At 35.4% G+C, this 12224-nt stretch overlaps 1 protein-coding gene across 14 annotated transcripts in view; it reads left to right on the top strand.

The window, feature by feature from the left end:
• Positions 1 to 12224, top strand: part of RALYL (RALY RNA binding protein like) — a 712238-nt gene that overhangs the window by 127660 nt on the left and 572354 nt on the right. The window lies entirely within an intron of this gene.

Below are 12224 nucleotides of genomic sequence, written 5' to 3' on the forward strand. Positions count from 1 at the left end.
CACTTTACCTCCTACCTTGATTCTGAAGGTGTTAGATTCATAATTCTGTCCCTAACATTTGCCTCCTCCATAACCCATGATAATGTGTTTTCATCAGGAAATATTCCTAAATATGTTATGGAGGACTCCTTTTGCTCCTTACCTCGTACACTGTTAGCTTTCTCTGATACTCTTAATTCTATGAAGCTTGAATTAAACTGTATATCCACGCCCAGATTTCTAATAACCTTTTTCATTGTAGCATAAGGATTGTTGTACTAGTGGGAAAAGAGTGACATCACCCTTTACATGTCCTATGTCCATATTTCTATGAAACTTTTCAGGGGAGATTACCAGTTTTATAGATTTTATAGATTTTTTTTATAGATTCCCTATTATGGAGAGAGAGCACCTTCCAGCTCACTCTGAAATACTACCTTCATTATTTCATTGTTTGAAACAATACATGTTCTTTTAATCACCAGATGATTCCCTTAATGTCACATTCTTGATGTCCTCATCAGTTTCACTCACTGGGTTTTAGATTTCTCCTTTCCTGAATAATTCCTTCACTACATTGTCCTCCTGATAGCCCCTGCAGTAACTACAAAATCACTCTTTATAACTGATGAAATATCTTGAACTTCTAGTTCTCTTATATCCTCAACTCCTCTAGCTTTTGACATTCCTTCATTTCAGTCACCTAGTGGCAATGTCAAGTCTTGAAAAGTGTCCCTCAGAAGTATTCCACCTTCAAGCTGACAGCCTCAAAGATCTACAAGGACTACTGTATCTCTCTTCATGTTCTTGCCAGCTAACAAACACTGAACTGACAGTTGGCAAATTTGAACCCAAATTTGACCCTCCTGTATATTCTTCATTTATCCACCTCTATTCCTAACACAGAGATGAAGATAATTTGTTTTAACATCACTCAGTTACTTTCTCAAGATGTCTTGCTTCTTGGCCTTCAAAAGTTCTACTTTGCTAGCACCATTCTGTCTGGGTAGCAAGTAACTTTTGATCTGTGTCTCTTACAGAAATATATAAATAATAAAAATGTTTGTTCCACTTGTTTATTTGCAAACAATAAGTAATGAACTTATTATAAACTCCTAGATTTATTTCATACTAGCAATTTAATATATGTATATGATTGCATATATTATAGTGTTACATCTGATTTTATAGATTATGGTTTCTGAATTTCAGTGGACATTCTGTTTATTTATGACTCCAATCCTTAATATACTGTTTTAGATAACGTCTCTCGTGGTCCATTTTAAACTGTATCAGATTCTAGTCTTTCTGATTGACTCTCTACTAATGACCACTTACTATCCTAATTGGACTGTTCACTCCTTTTCTATGAGATAAAAGTAGAGTATTTTCTCTTTGCACTTAGCTAATTGCTTAACTTTTCCTAATTGAAATAATCTCGATAATAGGTAGACAGTTAAAAATTTTGCTTTTTAATTTTATGCCTTGAATATTTAGCTGTTTTTATTTTAAAATAATGTCATAGTAGCATAATGTCATATATTTTAAAATAATATGCCAGCCCAATTAAAATATTTTCATATTTCTTTAGAAACATATTGGTAGATCAAAACATTGGCATTAAATATATTAATTATTAACTATTTTAACTATTATTAACTATTTTGTTTGTTTTTATATAATTAAGATAAAATGTAATCATGTATGACAAACAACGAAATGAGAGTGATTTAAAAACATATTTTTTTTCACCTAAAAGTCTGTGTCCCTTTACATTAAGGTCATGATGCAGAATTTGCATAGGTTACTTCTATGTTGATCCCACAGATAGACAGAATTTACTGGTAAAGGAAATTTCAAATTGTCATTTTTCTAAGCAGCTGTGATTTTGACTTAAAATAGTGAGTCTAAGGACTAACGTTTTAATGGATGTTGAGAGGCAACAACAAGTAGTGTCTACCTCCTATGTTGGTAAGATTTCTCCAGTCATATTTCAAAAAAAGATTTTTTTGGTTCAACTTCTGTCATATGCCAGATTCAGAGGATTTAAAAATGAATGAAATATAATCTTATACCTGAAGATTATAAGAAGTAGTTGTGAAAGAACTGGTAGGGCATAGGACTACAGTGCATTGTTAGCTTAAGAGTGGGTGTTATTAACTCAGTTTGGGGTGTGAAGAGGATTGAAAAACACTTCAAAAAAGATAAGGCATTAGTTAAGTGAGTTTAAATACATTTAGAATTTCCCAAGTGAAGAATGGGCTAAGACTTTCTGGGTAGTGGAGAGAAGTAAAATAAGAGACTTCAAGATACTCCTTTTGATCTATTATTTGGGGCTGTAGACACTTGAAAAACAATAAATTCAGCTAGAAGCTTTCTCTGAACTCCCTTTATGTACCTAAAAACAGATCCTCCAAAAGGAACTCAGTTATCTACAGTCCCTACCCAGAAGTTCGGTCAACCAGGCAAGATTGATTCTTATCACAGGAGAGGAAACTGGAAGTCTACACTGAGCCCAGATAAATTTTGTCACAAAATGATACCTCCCATTTATTCTTTTAAGGCCCCATTCATCTTTTCTAAAAATCACTTACTGTCCCCTAAGAGACCTACATACTCCCTTCCCTTTCCCTATTAAGATGATATTTAATCCTGAATTATAAGCCACCTCAGGGAGTTACTCATTTTTTCCTGAGCACCTCCCGTGTATACATAATGTATACATGTTAATAAATTCCTGTTTGTTCTTCTCTTGTTAATCAATCTTTTATTACAAGACTCTTAGCCAAGAACTCAGAAGTGTGGAGGAAAATTATTTTTCCTCTCCCCCGTTAATGAGATATGCTTTGAAAACCAGCAGTGACATGAAATGTCAGAGAACAAGAGGAAATTCAATTTGGTTGTATTAGAGGATATGTAGAGGGAGTGTGATAGAGATGAGCCTGTGGAGGTATCTTTTGGTGTGATGTGAAGGGTCATGTATGTTTGAATTTCATTATATAAATCAGATGTCCACAAACTAGGGCCCAGGGGGCGAATCCTTCTTGCCACCTGTTTTTATAAATAAAGTTTTATTGGAACACAGTTACATGCACTTGTTTACCTTGAGTATGTTGCCTTCCTGCTACAATGGCAGAGTTATAGTTAGTTGTAGATATTGTGACAGACACAGTAAGGTCTACAGAGCCTAAAATATTTTCTATCTGATCCTTTATAGAAAAATATTGCTAACCTCCCAAAAGTAAACAGTGATTTCTCTTTGGAAGTTTTAAAGCAGTAGAAACCCACTAATGGAGCTCTTTTAAGAGTATGTGGAATAACAACTTACTTATTTTGGCTATCTCGATGAAATATTTTTTGTTGTGCTGTGTTTTCGTTTTATTGTTAATGCAGACTGTGTTTAAAGACCAGAATACAAAGGAATCAGAAGAGAATGCACTATAAATAGTTTGTTTACTGCCACTGGGGAAAGTAATTCAAAAAAGGATTAAAGAGTTTGCCAAAAAGGTATTAGAGTTTGCTTTAAGAGGGACCAAAACTTTAATATTGAAAAAATGGATGGGCTTTGGTTGCTACTATTTTAATTAATACCTCAGTTTGCCTTCCATTGAGAACTTTCACAGTAATGTTAATTATTGGGAATCATCTTGGCTATGTTCACTCTCGTACCAACACAATAGGAGCTGTTACAATAAAGCAGTTCCGGGCCATGTCAGATACTGAACAACTGCAGAGAACATTTGAGTTAGTTCACCATCTCTAGACCTAGAAATCTGTCAGTTTTCAGGATGACTTCTTTCAAAAACAAGCCATCCCTCGATTTTCCTACACTTGCGGTTTTTAAAGAGCGCTTCATGAAGTTGTCATATGGTATTAATGCACAATGAGCATCATTCATTAAGTCTACATTAATCTGACAGACATTATACTTTAAATAATTACTGCCTACTGCATTACCTTTGTCCTTTGTGAGCTTTAATTTCACATGTCAACAGTAATCACTTTGGAGTGTGATATTTGTAGATATAAAAATATCTTGCCTTGGCAAATGTGTAATTGAAAGGTAGTGCCTTAAGCTAAGAACTCTTGCACTTTTGTTTGCTTCACATAATAGCACTTTTTAAGTAACTTTTTAAGGTTTACTTTCACCTATGTAATTTTTTATCTCATTGCTTTAAATAAAAATATTTTCTCTTGTATTAATGCAATACAAATCACTGTGGCCTATTATCAAACAAGCAAATTCTTTTTTTTTTTTTAAGATTTTATTTATTTATTCATGAGAGACACAGAGAGAGACAAACACAGGCAGTGGGAGAAGCGGGCTCCATGCAGGGAGCCCGGCGTGAGACTCCATCCCAGGTCTCCAGGATCAGGCCCTGGACTGAAGGCGGCGCTAAACCGCTGAGCCACCTGGGCTGCCCAAACAAGCAAATTCTGATAGAACTCTTATATTCCTCATAGTTATGTGATATCCCACCTGGTCCTTGGATTTTAAATGACAATCATAATATAGAATTGGCTTTTGTTTTGTACAATGAGCCTGTAGACTAATCTGATGCCTTTAACCTGTTTTCAGGAAACTGCCTTATTAGAAAAAAATATATTGGATAAATCGTCTTAAGAGTTTATTTTTAAAGATTTTATTTATTTATTCATGATAGAGAGAGAGAGAGAGAGAGGCACAGACACAGGCAGAGGGAGAAGCAGGCTCCATGCAGGAAACCCGACATGGGACTTGATCCTGGGTCTCCAGGATCACACCCTAGATTGAAGGTGGCGCTATACCACTGAGCCACCCGGGTTGCCCAAGACTTATTTAAAAAGCATTATTTCATAGTTAAAACGTGAAAAACTGGCAAATTAGAGAAAAGTGTATTATGAATATGTCAATAATTAATAAAAATAACAAACTCATTTTTTTAAAATAAGAATTAAACAAAAAATGTGCCCATTCAATTCACAATGTTGATGGAAATAGCAAATAAATATATGAAGAAATACATAACCTCACTGGGATAAAAGGAATGCATATTAAAAGCATAATAAAATATTGGTATTTCCACTTACCTGATAGTCAAGGTGAATAAAATATTAGCTCCAGTGGTAGCTTTGAGTACATAAAATCATAAACACTCTAATCTACTGTTCACAAGAGTACAGTTTTTAGTCTTTCTGGAAAAGAGTTTGGCTATATATACCACATTTTAAGTGTTACACTGTTTACATACCCATTTTAGTAATTACATAAGAATTTATACTAAGGAAACCATAGGATATAGGAGCATAAAGATGCATGCAGAATACTGCGCATCATAGCATTGCTGGTACTCAGAATAAACTAGAAACAACCAAATGGTTATCATTTGCTGGAAATTTGCTGAATATCATACGGCACACTCATAAAGCGGGTAGTATTCAGCTACTATAAATGATGAGGAAAAAAAATAGTTTCTTTTTCAAATACTTTTCACCTTTGCTTCCCTCAGGGCATACCTATATTTTCCTCAAATGTCTCTGGATTTTGCCCCTGTTTGAAGGTTTGTTCTTCCTAAACTAGGAGTTAAAGTTTGGATCTCACAAAATTCTACCCAAGACTCACTTCCTTTTTCATACTTTCTCCTTTGATCATATATATATATAATATATATATAATATATAATATATATATATATATTCAAACTGTGGGTACAAGCCAGTCTTGAGGTGTGAAATCAACGTAAGGAGTAATAACCAGCATTTTAAACACTTACTGCAAAGGCTATAGTGTGGGCAAAGATAGAGAAATGGTGGTTTGTTTGAGGGATTTCAAGAAGTTCTGTAAAACTAAACTGTTCGTTTGGACAAGTTCTGGGATTTAAGCCTGCTGAGAAAGACCAGGGGGGCCATCGTATGTTGTGCAAAATGGGTAGTATTTTATCCTGAAAATGATAAAGAGACAATGATATTTTAAAATGGGTCTTATTGAGTTTAATAGAATTTACACTCTGTAAGCAGAAAGAACAATGCATATATATTCCATTTAGCGGAAATGTAAATAAGACATTCTAACAGATCTTGATGGCTAGGGTGATATCCAGGCTCACCAAAAATCTCTGCAGAGACTGAGCTAATATCACTAATCTGTTAGGACCTATTCAAGCAGCTAGTCACCATAATACCCATCATTTGTACTTTCAGGGAAGTTGTATTTGTGCCTCCTATCTGTGATCTTTACAATTAAATCAGAAGCCCAGAGTATGTTTTTCTGAGTCACACGCACAAAAAAGAGTATTTATCTTATCTTGTACAGTTACGATGTGTGTTAACTCTGAAGCCACAGCATCAGATCATAATGGTAATCCTCATATTATTTGGACTCCGTGAAGTCCAGTGTTACCTTTTAAACATTTGGACTGGTGTTAAGGCTCTGTAAACTTGGCCTCCACGGTTTTCTTGAAGCCATCTTTAGAAACCACATAAAAGCTTGTACTTTGTTTTGTGTCTTTGAGTTTTGGTAAATACTCTGCTCCTAGTGAGTCCACAGCAGGGATGAAGGAACACTTTCTGTAAGAGAAAAACTTATCTGGAAAGCCTATGCAAATTAATTTTCTCCTACAGTGTTTGTCATAGAAGCAAATTTAGCTATGAGTAAGCATGGCAGAAATAGAGTTTGTTGATTTATCATTGTCTTGTATTTTCATATCTGTGACAATGTTTGAATAAATTCTAAAATGTGTTACACATGCCCTGACTTATTGAGTAATATTCTGTAGTTACACACATAGCTTCCATCTTTTCTTGATGAATCAGCATCACCATTATAGTTTTGCAAATCATAATTCCTTAAATTTATGTAATGCGTTATGCTAAATAGGTAGATGTTAAATTATTTGAATGATGTGAAATTACATGTTTATGTTATCAAGTCTTAAAATAGTTGAATCTATTAGGTCCACATTTAATAGCCTCATTCTTCAACATATTGGGATTCTTGAAACTAACTTTTTAGGTGTTCTGCCTTCAAAGTTTTATGGGATTCTTACTTTGTTTTAGTGCTGGGTGATGTGGCTTTCTCAAATAATGCCCTTATTTGTAAGGAAAAGGCAATGCCTTTTGTGTGTAAAACAGGACATTTTGTTAAAATGTTAGTTTGAAATGTCATCTCGCTGTTTTTTGTTTTTGTTAGTTGTTTTGAGCCTTAAGGGTCTGGTTGCCTCTAAAATACTTCAAAAACTTTTTTTTAGTATCTTTGAGGTCTGATTAATAAGCAAATACAGCAGGCACATGGGCAGAGGAAGAGTCTTCAGCTTGAGAAGGGGAAATGAAAGGATTATACAAGGTTTGACTTAGTGTGTATCATTCTTGTATGTATATAGTCTGATACCAAAGACAAGACAAAGGGGAGGAAGACTTAGGAGGTGAGGAATGGAAATAAAAGGATTATACAAGGTTTAATCCTATGAAAAAAATAAAGTCAACCAGTCAGTGAAAGAACAAGCTAATAAAAAGCAATCTTTACTCCATATTTATTGAACATCATTGATAATAATCTTTCAGATTTTTAAGGATTTCCCCTAAATATGTTTCTAAGTTTATGGTTTTTAAACTCTCATGTATTTCTCTATTATTGCTGCATGCTGTGTCTGTCTTCCTAGTGACCTTTAAAAGAGGATCTAAGAGCTGAGAAAGACTCAAATGGAAGTATGCCCAGATAATGGCAGCAAAGATGAGTCCCCGGAGGCCATTCTTTGGATTCAAAGAAGAGCCGGAGGGGAGGAGGGGTGACCTGGAAACTAAACTAAGATCCAGAAGTGAACCCAGACAATTAAATCTTGCAGAAGGTCCCTGGGTGATTTACCTAAAAATATATCAGCAGTCCTGTTATTTTAAGCCACTTAGGCATGAAAGCAGACTGTATTCTAGTACCTTCTTGAGCTAAGGAACAAAATTTCCAGAAGGGGAGAGGAAAACAGAAATACTCTTAAATATTTTACTGAAAAGTAATCATAGCTACTTTAGACTCCGTTTGCCTTTGGTTGATTATGTGCTGCTTTTTTGTGTGTCTTTGCTTTTTTGCTTTTTTTCCTTTTCTCTGCCAGGAGAACAGTTTCTCCCAACTTTGAATTAATGCTATTTTTATTTATTATGATAAGAACACTTAACATGAACTCTATTTTCCCAACAAATTTTAAATATAAAATACATTACCGTTGACTGTAGGTACAGTGTTTTACAGAAGGTCTCTAGAGTTTGTTCATCTTATTTTACTGGAACTGTATGCCCAGTGATTAATAACTCCACATTTTCCCCTTCCCCCTGGATTCACATTTTAAATAACAATTCATAACCTTGCTTTGTGTGCTAATGTTGGACACCTAACTTCATTGATCAGTCTTTCATGAATACCAAAAAAGCGCCCAGTAAAAACCTGACAGGTCATCTATGCCCTTAATATTAGTGGTCTTCTTGTGGGATGCCTGGGTGGCTCAGAGGTTGAGTGTCTGCCTTCGGTTTAGGTCACGATCCTGGGGTCCTGGGATTGAGTCCTGCATTGGGTTCCCCACAGGGAGCCTGTTTCTGCCTATGTCTCTGGGTCTTTCAGAATAAATGAATAAAATCTTAAAATATATACTCTTCTTGTAAATAAAATGTAATGCCTAACCTTGTGTTAGGCATTGTGAAGACTATTAAGATAAATTAAAAACAGGGTCTATTACCAAAAAGTTCTCCATCTAATAAGAAAAATAATGCATGCATATTAAAAATTGCTAAAATAGAAAAATAACAGGAGGGACTCAGATAAAGTCTTCTGACTTGGGACTATCCATTGTCTATCCTCATTTTCCTAATAGTAGGCCATAGGGATTTTCCTTATCCCTATGGCTAGGTCAGCAGTGATCACCTCCTTCATATGGGTGAGTTCATGCAGAAAGCTTGCTGACTCCTTTATTTCCAGAAAAAGTTCTGACATGCTCTGGCTTGGATCAGATGAGTTTCACTTTCTAGAATTGAGTCCAACAGTTTATATGGGAATTGGATGCTGTTATAACCCTCTTTGAAAAAGTCAGTGGTTTGCATACTTTTGGATGTAGTTAATCTCTAGAGTATACACTTCAATAGTAGATCTCTTTTTTAGAATTTGACCAGAAAGACTAACTCTACCAGAGTCTGTGTCTTATCTTTTTTTTTACATTTTAAATTTTAGCACTTTTAGCTCACCATATTCAACATTTGAAATCATTTATATATTTGATCATCAGAAAAGACAATATTGGCAGGTAGAAAGTTGAATTCATCTGCCTTCCCTTTGTCTACCTCAATGGAGCTGCTAGCCAGCTCCCTGTTATTCACAGGGGGGAAATCTCATTTCCTGATTGCACTTGGCTTCTGTCAAGTTGAATATGCTTTCATTTTGACACCTACATTCTGCCTTTTAAATTTCGTGCCATTTGCATGGATATCGGATGTATATGGGGTATCTTTGACTTATTCTATCCACACTATTGCAGAATTAATTATCTCTGCATTGGTTCTGGGTACAATGGGAGCATTGAGAATTTGAGGAAAGAGAATTACTTTTTAGGCCATTCTTCTAGAGTTAAAGGCATTAATCACAATAGAAAATTTCCTTTTAGATTTATATTTAAATAATCTGACATTGATGAATGGTAGCATGTGGGATAAATGTAGAAGAAATTCTTACAGTGTTTTTATCCTGGATGCCAACATCATAGAATATATTTTAATTAGCTTTTTTTCTACCTTTAATGCCCTCTAAATGATACCCTCTGTTCCACATAACACTTGCCCTTCTCACTATCAGTTTTGATGTAGCTGTTCTCCAATTTGGTTTGACTTATGGAATTAGAGAGTTAAGCTTTTTCTACTCAAGAAATTTAGCAACAAAAGAAAACAAATCTAACTCACGTGTCTTCCTGTTTTCGATGAATGTTTATGTAGAACATGTAAACTTAAACCCTCTTATTTTTGATTTGTTAAAATATATTAAGAGGTACGAATGACATTAAAACAAAAGCCCTCATGAGATTAGTGAAGTCACACACACAATAAAAATCAGAAGTGGTTACCTGGGGTCATATTAGGATTTACTACAAACATGTCATTGTGGGGATAGATTCAGATACAATACAAAGTAAGGGTGAACTCGTAGTTTTGGTAATGAAATTCTGACATAATCACTCAGGGTATGAATTTGATGAGCAGGCTGTGGATTTCCAGATTCTCATTGACTAATGAAAATAATTTTCCCCCTAGCTTTACATTCCAAATTCAACTACCTTGAACTTTGTGGACTACAGGCTGTCATCTGATTGCTCCTTCATACAGCCCAGTTGGTTAAGCTTCATGCTAAATAAAGCATCCCATGAAAATGTCCTGTCTCTAGAAGTACTGCTTAATCCTGTAAATTTCTGTCCTATCCAATACTTTCCTGTATTAGCTTTACTAGATTTGTCCTCTTTGGTGAGACTCCAAGAGTGATTTTTTTTTTTATACTTAAGAAAAAGAACTAACTGATGATTACCCTCAAAGTATAGATCTAGCTTATGAACATAGAAAATATGTTATTTCCTACATTAAAAAGAAGATAGACTCACAACAAACCTTTTCTAGCTCTAATCAAATTCATTCCACTTGAGAAAGTCAAAAGGAACAATATTATTTATAGTGCCTTCCAAATTTTACCTGGTTCCTTTTCTTTGGAAAGGAATCTGTTTAGGGTAAGGATTTTGAAGTTAGTATAGAACTCAGATTATTCATGTCTTCTTAGAACCAATCTGTTAGGGGCCCCTGGGTGGTGCAGTTGGTTAAGATTCTGACTCTTGGCTTTTGGCTCAGGTCATGATCTCAGGGTCATGAGATCAAGCCCCACATCAGGCTTAACATTTCAGCATGGAGTCCACTTAAGATTCTCTCTCTCTGCCTCTCCTGCTCATTCTCTCTCTCTCTCTCTCTCAAATAAATCTTAAAAACAACCTCTTAGTTCTACTATAAAATCCAATATAACAAATAGATAAGGTAACTTGTCAACTCTTCAGCCTTTTATTGTCCCAATCCAGACTTTGCTTTTAAGCTTTCAGTAACATGGGCCTAGTTTCAACTTCCCATGTTCATTTGTCTCTTCACTCATTATTCTGCTTTTTGGCCTTTGTATTTAATCTTCCCTCTTTCTGGATTGTCATGCCCCAGTTGTTCAAATAGCTGCTTTTTCATTTGATTTAGAACTAGACCCAAATGTAATCTCTTCTCATCATACTCTCCCCACCCCCCGCTGCCCCACCCACCACTATCTAATTGCTTCACTATTTTTTATTTTGTTCACAACACTTAGCACTATCTAGAACTGTGCTATCCCATATGGTAGCCACTAGCCACATGCCACTATGTAAATTTGAAATTGTTAAAATAAAATGAAATTGAAAATTAAGTTTCTCAGACACATTAGCCATATTTCAAGTGTTCAGGAGCCACACATAGCTAGCTAGTGGTATTATATAGCATAGCTCAGACCTAGAACTATTATGTTAAGGAATTCCTTTATTTTTCTTTTTTTTTTAAATTTTTTATTCATTTATGATGGTCACAGAGAGAGAGCGAGAGAGAGAGGCAGAGAGAGAAGCAGGCTCCATGCACCGGGAGCCTGATGTGGGATTCGATCCCGGATCTCCAGGATCACGCCCTGGGCCAAAGGCAGGCGCCAAACCGCTGCGCCACCCAGGGATCCCCCCTTTATTTTTCTATAATCTTTCCTCTGCATCTATACTTCTCCCATCTTTTGTTTTGCTTCTCTCATCTAGAACATAAACCTCAGGAAAACTGAGCTTGTTTATTTCCTTTACTGGTGTTTCTCCACACCAGAAACAGTGTGGCAAACAATAGATTCTTGGTGAACATTTGCCCAAGAAATAATTAATGAATATTAAAGATCAAAATGAGTGGGTTCCAAATGTGCTGTTCCAGAATAATGTTTAACATTTAGAAGGATATTTCTCAATATTTAACTGATTTAAGAGAAACACACACACACACACACACACACATAACCCTAGACTATAAGTCACTTTGTTTAGTTTAATGTTGACGTGTTTGTCTTAGAGGAGTCATTAGAAAGTAGCATTGGGGGGGTGGCTGAGTGGTTCAGTTGTTTGAGTGGCCAACTCTTGATTTTGTCTCAGGTCATAATCTCAGGGTCATGACACTGAGCCCACATTGTGCTCTGTGCTCAATGGGGAGTCTGTTTGAGA

Source organism: Canis lupus, chromosome 29 (assembly GCF_003254725.2).
Source record: "Canis lupus dingo isolate Sandy chromosome 29, ASM325472v2, whole genome shotgun sequence".
Classification (NCBI taxonomy): domain Eukaryota; kingdom Metazoa; phylum Chordata; class Mammalia; order Carnivora; family Canidae; genus Canis; species Canis lupus.